Below are 12,804 nucleotides of genomic sequence, written 5' to 3'. Positions count from 1 at the left end.
CTCTCCTTCTTTAGTCCCCTTTAACTTGTTAACAAAGACTGGTATAAATCTTAAAAAATAAGAAACTAATCTCAGAAAGGACTTAACATCTCCACATGACATGGTCTCAGAATTTACTGAACGCTTTTAAGTTTATCAGGATCAGGAACAATATTGCCACTTATTATTATTTACTATGTGTACTGTGGTAATGGGCAGAAGCCCTCGGCATAGACAAGGACCCCATTGTGCTAGGTGCTGTGCACACAGAGAACAAAAAGACTGTCCCTTTCCCTCAGAGCTGACAATGTTGACTAAACATTTTCCAAAAAATTAAATGGGTTGTGCAAACGAAAGCTTATTCAGACCCAGGCACAAGCTGGCCTCATAGATTCTATACAGCACTGTAGACACTGGAGGTGAATACAGCAGCACTGTCCGGGTAAATCTTCCCAACAGGCAACCTGCCAATATCTACTGGTCAAAAATGGAGTAAAGATGTATATTATTACCCCATAGCAATAGCTGATTTCTCACCACTATCCCAGTCTAATTCTGGCCTCTAAAATCTGCCAACATGCAATAACAAGCCATTGGTGACCACAAAGGTGCAACGCCTTCATGGTTCAATATGAACAGTTGTATCTACCATCCCTTTAACTGACTATCTCATTCCTGAATCCTTTGGGCATAAAAGGAAGGGCTGAGGGGAATATTGATTATAGAAACAACAGGCCCCATGTCCACTAAATTAAGGCAGTCCCTGATTCATGATGGCCACTACAAAGTAAGGTGCATTAACTGTTGTTTTGTAAATTGGCTCTTGCCTTTTTTCTGCTTCAACTGGGCAATGAATGAATGAGTTTCCTGATGGCTATGAAGCACTATTTCTAGCTTCACAAATATATTGTAAATGCCCTCCACCCTGATCCTGGGCCTTGCTCCAGCCTTTTTTCATTGTTCCACTAACACCACAGTAAAATTTTGAGAACAAAGCTGTCCCAGGAGCTGTAAGAGATGACAATATGTTGAAGTCATTGTTGCTCTTGGGTGGAGGGTCATGCAGCAGTGTTTAGGTCAACACAGACTGTTTGCAGCAGAAGACAGTCAGCAGTTGTTCACTGTGACTTTTTCTCACCTATTTTTGGTGAGGTCAGTTGGTTTAAAAGAGTTTTAGGCCTCACTGTTGTCGCCGCAAAATGAGGCAAACACCCAAACTGTTCAGTTTCAAGTTATTGTTCTTGATGAGTACCAGGGGATATTTTGTGGGCTCACATGTATTGCCAGTGGGATGCACCTAGACTCCTTCCAGTTGGTGAAGGCAATATTGGGGGAAGGTGCAAGAAATCCCATAGTAGACAGATTCAGATTATCTGCCTTACATGAAGAGCATCCTAGTACCTAATAGTTAGAGCCTGGCTTAAACCCTGAAGCATGAGGGTTTATATTGCTTCTATCACCCCTGCACCCCTTTTTTGAGCATTAACTATAACAACTCTGGCTATTCTTGTAATCCACATAAATGTAATCCACATAAATGTCCATAAATCCTTGATTCTTGCTGAATCTTTGGCCTCAGTGACATCATGTGGCAGTGAGTTCCACTGACTAATTACTCATTGTGTGGAAAAAGTATTTCCTTTTCTCAGTTTTGTATTTGATGCCTTTACATTTCATCAAATGTCCCCTTGTTCTTGTATGATGAAACAGGGAGAAAAAAAGCTCCCAATTTACTTTCTCTATCCCTTCTCCTGAGCTGAATGTTGTGACTAGCCACTGACAGCTCTCTAGCTTTCCTTTTCAGAGGAAATTTATTAATAAAGTAGTGACTGAGCAGTTCTTGAAACATGGATTAATTAAAAAGTAATAAATAATTTCTTGGAGGTTCCCTAATTACCTTAACTAAGGGTTATGGGACATCACGACTCCTTTGCTCAGATACGAAATGACTTGGGAAGGCAACAAACGATGCAGAATGGCCACACAATGACAGCTGAAGATCCCAATAGGATGGAAAGAGTTTTGTTTGAACAGCTTCAGCCGAGATTTGTGACCGTTTGTGAACCAAGGCTGACATTCGCAGACACAGAAGAGCACTAAGACACACTAAGACCCTAATAACTCCTAACGGAATCTGGGTTTCTTGCTAATCTTAAAAGTAATGTGAGGTACTCTTTCTTTCTTCCCCAGGAGCTGACCATACAGCCTTCACAATGTGCTACATCTTCACCAGTGCAAGGATGGCTAGTGGCTCATCGACTGCTGGACTGGCTGGCTGCAATGAAACTAGTTTGATTGTTGTGAATAATCAGATTATAAATTATCAGGGTAAATTTGGCCCCATTCAGTGGAAAAAGACTTGTATGTGTGATATGGGGATAAGGTACATTAAATGTTTTTTTTTCCAATTTACTGGATTTTGTTTCCTTTTCATGTGATTTTTTTCTTTGCATTCACCTTATGTGTGGAAGACTCAATAAAAATGGAACGTTAAAACAACAACAAAAAGACTCATTATGTACTTTGTGCAGTCAGCATTCTTGGACATAAAATCTTCTGTTTCAGTGCCATATCAAAAATTATGATGCTTTAAGGCTTGGCCAAAGAATCAACACAGCCCTAAAGTCTTGACTCTTAAGGCTTCTGGCTGAATGGATTAAACAGACTTTTTAAAACCCTCCAATGTTACAAATAAAGAAACATCTCAATTCTACATATGCCTCTTAAACACATGCACCTGTCCTCCCCTTTTTCAGACAAGGTATATGTGCAAGTTAAGAAACTAGGGAGTGAGGTTTTGGATCAGACATGGGAATGTCTCCTTGTTTTATGATCAAGCAGAGATTTCAGGTTCCCCCTCATGGAAAGTGCTGGATAGGGACATTCTTGTATGGGGACTGAATGCTCCTAGATAGGTCGGGAACACTGGACAATTAACTTAGGACTGGTTGTTCCATTGAATTGCCTCAGGGACTAGAATTTCCCAGTGGACTAATACACAGTTACCTGATCTAGTGAAGCTAGGTCTGTTACATAAGCAGATGTTTGTATTTTTGCCAAACACACTCTAGCAGTGGCAATGCAGATTCTCTGAGATTGTGCACTGCTGTGAAGGAGCAGAAGCAAGTGTGAGTCACTTGCCAAGGTGCATATTGGCCGTTGCTGGCAAAACAGGCTTACACGACTAGTGTGTTCAGATCTTGTTAGTCCATAGGATTAGCTTCCCGTTTAAGAGAAATAAAAGGCTGACAGTGAGTGAAAAGCTCATCCAAGTTTCTTTGCCTGTAACCAAGAATAAAAATTCCCTTCAACACTTCCTCTGCTGTTGTTTGCTTGATAGGTGGGCGAAGGTGTAGTTAAGATTGAAATGGGCATACCTCTTGGTTGCTTAACTACGATATGCATAGTCATGCAGTTCAGTCATTACTGACCTGTTCAGAGCTCTCCTATGGTGGACATGTGAAGGAGGGTTTGGGGAGCTGAGGATATGACCTGTTGTTTTTCTCTATCCATACAAAAATGTTGTTTTATAGCTTTATTTTTTTAAATTAGTTTGTAAAGATTCTTTTTAAGGAGAAATATTTAAAGATGGTCATTCTAAAATTCCTGTCTCAGATATTCTATTGTACCAATATAACTGAGGGGGCAATATCATCCACAATACGATCATAATGTGATTTCAAGGCTTTAAGAACTAGAGGGTTCAAGGAGAAAAAACCTTAGCTCTTTATGAGAAATGCTTTGTTATACAGTTAGCCCCCAGTCTTGCAAGACTCACTGTAAAACAGGCCATTGGGTGCTAGCACAGATTTCAGCTGGTTGCAAGCGGCTTGTAGAAACATCCTCCAATCAATACAAATGATAGAGTACTGGGGGAAAATTCTGTGAGGTCCATTTGAGATTTTCCCACAGCTCTAAAAAAAAGTTGTCATATTCCAATATCCCAACTATGAAATGCCACATCTGATTACTTTCTAAATATGACATATGACTTCTTTCACTAGCTGGAAAGTGGGATTTTTGATATATCCATTAAATAAATAAATAAAAATATATAAAGTGGTTTTTTTTCTATTTAACAGAGATTAGAAAACAAAGGAAAGCTGCAAAGAAAAATAAATAGCTATCATTAACAGACAGCTCAAGAAGAAAAAAAGGAACCTTAGAGGCTCACAAAAGGTCAAGCCATGCAGCTAAATAGAAGGCTCAATTTGTCAAAGAAAGTGTTTGTATTAAAAAGAAGAAAGAAAGTTGAGATATAGGCTCAAATCCTGTGAGGTGCTGAGCACCCGCTACCAGAGGCTGTGTATCCTTAACTACGATTGAACTCAGTAGGAGAGTAGGGCACTCATTACTCAGGTTTTCAGAATCTGGCAGCACTGTGCCCACGAGAAGTAACAAAGAAACAGAACCTAAGCAGTAAAATATTTTTATAACAAAAACATTTTTGTATGAAATGTTTAAAAAGAGACAATTAAATTTTAAATTAAATATGAAAAATTTTGCAAATAATCTATAAAAACATAATCACGGTATTTTGTTGGCTCATAACTGATCGTTGCAGACTTTGCAATGGCGTTAGATAACGTTCAGACATTAACCGCACTGGGTAGGGGGGTTGCAGTCATGCATTCCTAGCACACTTCAAACTCCCACTGGAGTCATTGGGAGGTTCAGGGGCCTTCCATTCAGACCTGAAATGCCTGTTGATTTCAGTGGGAATTAGGGTGCAAAATGAATGCAGGATGTTTATTATTCTGGAAGTTGGAGTTAATAATGAAACCATGTTGTGAATGACAGTGACTGAGCTTGAAAATAGTTGCTGAAAAAAACTGATCTCCAGAAAGTTCTTTGGCATTTAGCCTGTGTCAGCTCAGAATTGGAACAGGAAATTCCACTTATTCTACTACTTCCTGGGAATTACTCCTCATCTATACTGGTGTAAGTGAGATCAGCATCAGACTATAACTGTTATTAAGAATATCATGTGACCTCTCCTCAGTAGAGAAGCCTTCTATTATAAAGTGACTGATCTAAAGACTCACTCTTAGGAAAAAATCAAGAGAGAGGTCGATAAAAGCAATGATATCTTCTGTAAGTAATACTTTACCTACCTCACAGGATCACTGGTATCTGCAACGTGACTTTCCAGGAAGTCTTGATTGGCATTTTCCATATGTCTGATGAGTATTAGAGCTAGACAGAATAAGATAGAGCCACAAACTGAACTTATTCATTAGTCTGAAAAAGAAAAGATGTTTATGCACCTAAAGAGAGATGAAAACTGACAAAATAAGGATTAAGATCAAGGATGTCATGCTCATAAAGCGGGATGAAGAGGAACCAGCAATAAGAATCCACTTATACTAATCTAAAATGACAGAAAAATAAATTGTGATACACATACAAAAGTGTGAGATACACAACAGTGGATGTTCTATCAACCTTTAAGATAAGATGATGTAAATGTTACTCTAGAATCAAGTCAAAGGATTTTTTTTTACACTTGTGTTCAGAGCATATACATTAGCTATGAAGATTGGTGTGATACAGAAACAAACTCAAAACCTACCGTCTTGTGGATCTGAATAGACCAGGGGTTCTCAAACTTCATTTCAAGGCAACCCCTTCTGACAACAAAAAATACTACATGGCCTCAGGAAGGGGGACCGAAGCCTGAGCCCGCCAAAGCCCTGCTGCCCCTGGGCTGGGGCCCAAAGCCTGAGATCCACTGGCCCCGGTGTGAGGGGGCAAAGCCCACGGGCTTCAGTCCCAGTGGGGGGGCCTGTAACCTGAGCTCCGTCACCCAGGCCTGAAGCCCTCAGGCTTCAGCTTTGGCCCTGGGTGGCGAGCTGAGGCTTTTTGCCATGGGTGGTAGGCAGGGGGCTTCGGCTTCAGCTTTCCCTGCCCAGCTGCAGAGCATCCTCTGAGATGGCAGGTGCTGGTGCAGGTCCCAGGCAAGGGGTGCTCAGCAGCAGGTCAGTGCAAAGAGAGCCAGAGATGATGAAGCTAGGCCTGGGCAAAGGGCACTTAGCAGCAGGTCAGCACAGAGGGAGTCGGACACGCTGCAGCTGGGACCAGATAGGGCAGCCTGGTGGCTGGAGCCACCAGGAGCCCAGGGCAGAGGTGGAGCCAGAGCTGGGCAATGCCAGGAACCAAGTAGTGGGGCCCAAACAGCAGACCGCCCACCCTTTTGTGGAGCAGGATCCAGGCACAGGCAGGAGGGAGGCAGGGGTAGGACAGGCTCTGCAGGAAATCACTCTCTGCTCCCTTGGGCCACCCCCAGCTTCCCCACAGACCCTATATTCCTCCCAGCTCACCCTGCTCCCTCCCAGGGCCTCCCACTGCCCTAAAATTCTGGCACTTCTTTTTTTAGGACTCCAGCACTGCCCCAAACTGATAACCAAAAACACTGACCTGATGGATCCAAAATCTTTAAAAATCAAGCAGGAGTCTCCTCTCTGTTACACCCATGTGTAATTGCATTAAAGCAATGGGGTCACACATATATAAATCCAATGTGGCAAAGTAGAGAATCTAGGCCCTAATTTCATTTCCATATTTTCTTTGTTCTATTCCTCATTTATATAAGCAATTCTGGTCTTGCCACTAGAAGTAGGATTCACTGGATCATTTTAGAAAGAAAGAAAGAAAGAAAGAAAGAAAGAAAGAAAGAAAGAAAGAAAGAAAGAAAGAAAGAAAGAAAGAAAGAGAACAATTTGGTTTATAAAATCAACCCACCCACCCACCTCCGTTTTCCCAAACACATGCACTTTAAAACACATCAGATGCAGAGAATGGACCAGGAAACCTGCTGCCTTTCTTTTTGTTCTGCGACTAACAGTAGAGCCTTTTTAAAACATTTTTGCCTTTGGATCTTGCTCCTTCCACAAATTTGGAGCATGTTGGCACACACATGCAGCTGAATCTGCACTGCGCTGAGTGGGAGATGAGGGTACTTCTCTTCACAGAGCATGCTCAGCACTTTAACAGGTCTGGGACTTTAATGTGTTAAGCAGGAAGAAATATTTAGGTACTTTAGGCTAAAGTCAAGCCTGGTGTACATAAATGCAACTCTACTGCATCTGCTTATGGCCAGGCCAATAATGTGGTTATTGAAAAAACTCCAAGACACAGTAGCCCACTCACTCAGTAGTACAGACCACCAAGAGCACTCCAGAGCTCTGATCTCTGCACTGGTTCCACACTGAATACAAAGCTATGTTCAAGGTTTAAGTCCTCATCTTCAAAGCCATCCATCAGATTGGCCCAAACTACTTGAGGGACCAAATCATTTTTCAAGATCATGATCTCCAATGACAGCTACATTCCACTGGGGCCTCCAGACTCCAGCTCAAGAGTGTGACTCATATGCACAGGAGATAGAGCCTCCTTGGCGGCTAGCCAGAATCTACTGAACTCACTCCCCAAAGAAATTAGCACTGCCAAGAATCCCAATGCTTTCAGATCAGAATGCAAACCCCAAGTCCTTACTATTGCCGTCCCTTAGGAAAAAAGAGAAAAACCACAAAATTTGCTAACGGAGGGGTGATGAGAAAGCTACAGGAATCTTTAATGTGTTTACTTTTAGAATCTGGAATGTGCTCAGAGAGTACTGTGATAAGTGTGGCAGAAATACCTTGGCAGGCAGAGAGATTGTTATTGGCATGTTTCAGAGTTTAGGGGAGGCTAGAATAATATTTTTCAATTGGCAGGATTAGGTATCACTGTAATTTAACCACAAGGGCAAATGAGTTTGTCAGTCTCAACCTTATGTAATGTACAGCCCCAGCGTGTGCATATTTGCAGCACTGGTTTCTTTAAATTTATTACTTCATTTTTTGTCCCTCATCAGGTAGAAGCCTCTGTTTTAGAAGTTAAAGGCTCTAGTTTTGTTTCTTATGTTTCCTATGCCATATGTTTTATTTCTGATGCCATATGAGGACAACCATGATTGTATATAAAGGAGGCTATGGATCATTATACTGTTTCTTAGGATCACAAAATTTAACCCCATTAGTTTAATACTATACAATTTTGTCATATATAGACACAGAGACAATACGCAAGTCCGCAACCACACATTTTAACACACTGTTACCCTCCCATATGAGCCACCACTAACGGTACAGCCACCAATTTAGCCAACACACTGGGGATTAAACCAGAGACTTACAAAGCTAAAAGCATGAGCTGACACAACTTGAACAAAAGCTCTGTAGCTGGGGGCTTTAAAAACTCATATTCTCTGTAGATAGTCACAGAGGGAGACTAGTAACACACACCTGCCCGTGGGTTACAGCTGCACAAAGTAAGCAACATTTTCAAAAACACTCAAGTGAAGTGACTTAGCCCCTAAAGTGCCTTAGTCACTTTTGAAAATATGACTTGGGTGCCTACATTATTTAGGTGCTTTGAAAATGTTACCCAGATTGTCCAAGAACTAGAAGCATTATTGTAAGCAATGACAGAGCAGTGAGGGGAACAAGGTCCCATGCCTGGCTAAAAATATGATTCCCTTCACTTTCTTACTCAACAAGCCTCATGTGTATTCAGAATCAGATTGGCTGACGTTAGAGAAAAAATAAGTTTGAACTCTTAGCACTGCCAAGGCAGCACAACCAAGACAGCGTGTGACAGAGTAACATTTTAATTGTTAAACAGATGTAAACATCAGATTGATTTTGATTCAGTTTGTTTGAAGATTCCACTCTTTTTATCTTATTGTTCAAAGTTGTTGCTGGTGAAGGCCCTGAATCTACTAACTCAAATATGCTTAGCTTTATGCCCCTGAGTAATCACACTGAGCCTCAATGGATTTACTCAGAATTGTAAAGTTAAGCACGTGCATAAATGTTTGCAGGACCAGGACTTCAGCTGTCAAATTGATAGATAGACGTAACATACAGGTGTATTGTTTCATTTGTAGGGTTATATACATCATTTATTATATCACCTCTATAATGTATAGCTGGCACACGCATACATACTGGGCCAGGTTCTGGTCTCAGTTAAAGGGGTGTAAAATCACAGTAATTTCACTGAGAAGAAGCCCTTGATTTCAAGGAAATTACTTTGCATTTGTCCTGGTATGACTGAGATAAAAATCTGGCCTACAGTACCTACTGAAGAAGCCATTTCTCATAGCTATTTTTTATTATGTTGATAGGGCTGTAAATAAATACCTAATCCATAAGATACATATGGTACACATAAGATACATATAGTATATGAAGAAACTTTATCTCGGTGTGCTTTTGACATATATTGTCTAATATAAGCATAGAAATTGATTAGGTATTGCTCTTTAGTTAAAAGATATATCAGAACATAAAGTCACAGTCTGGGTTCATTTAGCCTTTTCATTTGTAGTGCTCCATATTCCATGAGTGCAGATCCATTTGAATCTCTTTAATATTCATGATCCTCTCACCAGTCTGAGTGAAAGAGATAAAGCTTTTGATAGCAATCTCAGCAACTTGATTAACAATGCACTAATCATCACTACCATTGACCTGATTCAAAAATGTTTCCAATTCATCCATCACTTTATAACCAAAGATGATTGCATTATGTTACCATTTTTTATTTAAAGAAAACCACATAAGCTGTAAATATCTTGCCATTTTTACTAAATGAACCTTGGAATCAAATTAATTTATTTTTAAAACTAAATACCAAAATGACCTGTAATAACCAATTAGGGCATGAGCATAGGGAAAGTGTATCACAAGTGGTCTGCAATAAAATCAATTCACTTTGACTTCACATCAATAAATGTTAAATTGTGCCAAGGAATTAATTTTGCAATAAATTGTTATTGTGGTTATAAAATCTAACTAACGCATATTACCAGGAGTAATTATCCATATATCAGAATGCATTGAATGCAGAGTGTGCACTATAATTATGCCCAGAATTGCTTATCATTCAAATGGTAATTTTAGGGATAATGTTTCTGTAACGATAACTTTACCTTTCATTTCCTGAAATGTATTTTTAAATCTTTTCTTTTACTTGATACTGTACATGTAATGGAAACAGAACTGATTGTGAAAAAAGTGTAGTAACTGGAAAATATGTCACTGTATTTTAATCAACTATTGCTTGGTTATCATACATGAGCCCAATATTATTGCAACACAATATAAAATGATAAACCCAAACCCAAATTTTTTGAATGGAAGTTCTCTCATGAACACAACTATGCTTGTGGAGTGGATGACAGGATAGGGACAGTTTGTGCCATCCTTGCTCACACTGAGTAGAACCTTATTCTTTACATAAATTGAAATCATTGGGCCTACCTGCTGCGTAAGGTACAAAGCCACATGAGTATGGATATCAGAATCCAGCTCTGAGTGAACAGCAAACTAGATAACAGTCATTAAATATTCATTATTTAGATGTAATCTTATTTTCCCACATTTTTGCAAGCCTAATATATAATGCCATTCTTTTGTGGATGTGGCATATACACTTGAAATTTAAAATAAATAAACAGAAATATTTAACATTGTATGATCCAGCAAATCTGTTTTATACTATCATCAAGCTCACTTCATAAACAATGGTTTAACTTTTATTTATTTGTTTAATTTTGTTATATTTTACTTTACAGAACTTACATAGAAAAGGTCCCCAGAAAATGCTCCCATAAATTTGGGATTTACACCTATTTCTATATACAACATTTATATATGCATGCATAGATGTGTGCACATCTTAGATAACTGCATACCAAAGTACCCATTTGCACAAGCCAACAGAGAGTTTGCATGCAAGAGCTAGTGAAAGTGCAAATTTATGGGGACAGTTTTGCTTGGTTACCAGGAAAGTTGTGATTTTTTTAGACCACTTTTTGTTCTCCTCAAGTACACCGCCTCAGGTGGCAGACCTGGCCTCCTGCATCTTTCCCTGGAGCAGTCCAACCCCTCTTAGACTGGATCTGTGGGCTGCAGCCCTGTTATTTACCTGTCATGTTAACCCAACCGGCTCAAGTGAGTTTGACACCTGTAAGCCTTTTCCTCTGGGAGCATGCAACAGTGGTCAATTAGTGATTCAAAAATAGTTTCTTAAAAACAAAGCTTTATTTATTTTTTCACCCACAGGTACACAGCACATAGAGTAAAGGGTTTAAGTAACAGAGTCCCTTTACCTTGCATGTTAATCTTTACTTGCAAACATTTATAAGTTCACTGGCCTCAGCCCAGCTAACCCCCATTTGTGACTGGGAGAAGCAGACTGTCCTGCTTGCAACATGCTCTTTTCTCTCTGTGTATCTCCTCCATGTATGTCTCTCAGATTCCACTAAAACTCCCAGGGAAAACCCCCTTAGCTCACCTAAATACTCTCCCTTCTAGGGCCCAGTTCCTGTAACAGTTCAGTATCCTTCTTTGACCCTAGACTTAGCCTTGGGAAGAATAAACCATTCTTAGCTTGGATAGAGCTAGGTAGGGGTTTTTCCCCCAATAAATGGCTTCCCCATTGTTTCCTCAAGGACTCTTCTCTGTGTCATTGTTTTGTCTTTCCTGCTTATTTCTTTTTAACAACCCCTTTTGGTCAAACTCCATAGCAAGTAACGCATAATAAACACACAGAGATATGCATCATATTCATAAAAACAATACAGATATTGCGCAGTTTTCCACTGACATCTATTTGAAATTTTGTTCCACAAAATTATCACAGCTAATTACTAACAGAATCACAGTATTGTTAATAATAGTAATCATTTATACTGTACTATAAATAATATGCATGTTAGCTATAGATAAGTGATAGAAGTTAGAGTTAGCATCCAGTTAGATCATCCAGTCCATCTCCCTTCCAGTGCAAGATTTCCCTTACAATACCATTTTTAGTATTTTGTCTATATTGTTGGTCCATATTTATGGCTCCGTACACCTCATTGCTGTCTTAATCTCATCTCATTGCACTTATTATTTATTCCTCAATGTACCACACTAATAGTCCTACTTTTTTTATAATTTTTAAAAATTGCAGTCTGGTGAAGGTACACTTCTCTGGGTTTGACCAAGAGGCAGGTTGGTCAAATTGCAGAACATCTCCTCAATGCAGACTGGTTTGGTCAATGCATGGTGAATGATTATGCCTGTGTAATTGTGGTCGATTTATTCAGAAGGGATTGGCTTTTGGTTAAATCCTTTTGTTGCTTTTTTGGGCGGGGAGAGGGGAGAGATGTCCTAGCAGTGCCATGTATTTGACTTCATTTTATTCTCCTTATGAAATAATTTGCTACTGCATATAAATGTTTTAAGCTATATTATTTTGTTACCCAAATACAATAGTTTGGGTCAGATAAAACTGAGGCCTTTCCAATGTCTTTTAATATATTTTTAGGAAGATAATTGTGAATAGTTTTTAATGAAAATCTTTAGATCCTGTTAGAACCACTGAATTTGCAGCTTCATCAACAGATTATTTGTTTTTCAGATTTCTTTAACACGGCTTCTGAAATCTTGACAGTGTCTCATAAAATATGTTTTATTCATTAGGTGAGGTGCTGAAGCCTAACAAATCTACGTGTTAACACGCCACTTAATGCAAGAGATCTGTGATCATATCAGGACACTTTCTCAATGGGATGGAAGTAAAGGGAGGGCATTAACAAACCTGATAATTATTAACCATATGATCTTATAATTATTGCTGAAGATACATTGCTGATTTAAAGCATTTCATTACTGAAGTAAAGCATGCTAAAGTTACTGGCATGGAAAACGGAGGCATCTCCTGGTGGTTACCTGCAGTATAACATGACACTAACTTGACATTCTCTTTACACATGTATTGTATCACATA

At 39.4% G+C, this 12,804-nt stretch overlaps 1 long non-coding RNA gene across 1 annotated transcript in view; it reads right to left on the bottom strand.

The window, feature by feature from the left end:
• LOC125642923 (uncharacterized) overlaps positions 1–12,804 on the bottom strand; it is a 214,721-nt gene that overhangs the window by 28,855 nt on the left and 173,062 nt on the right. The window contains exon 2 of the long non-coding RNA XR_007358529.2: positions 5,094–5,175. This is a non-coding gene — a long non-coding RNA (uncharacterized LOC125642923). The remainder of the gene's footprint in view (positions 1–5,093; positions 5,176–12,804) is intronic.

The sequence above is a fragment of the Caretta caretta genome, chromosome 9 (genome assembly GCF_965140235.1).
Source record: "Caretta caretta isolate rCarCar2 chromosome 9, rCarCar1.hap1, whole genome shotgun sequence".
Lineage (NCBI taxonomy): Eukaryota > Metazoa > Chordata > Testudines > Cheloniidae > Caretta > Caretta caretta.
The sequence above is the reverse complement of the archived record's forward strand: the minus strand, read 5'-3'. Positions and strand labels throughout refer to the sequence as shown.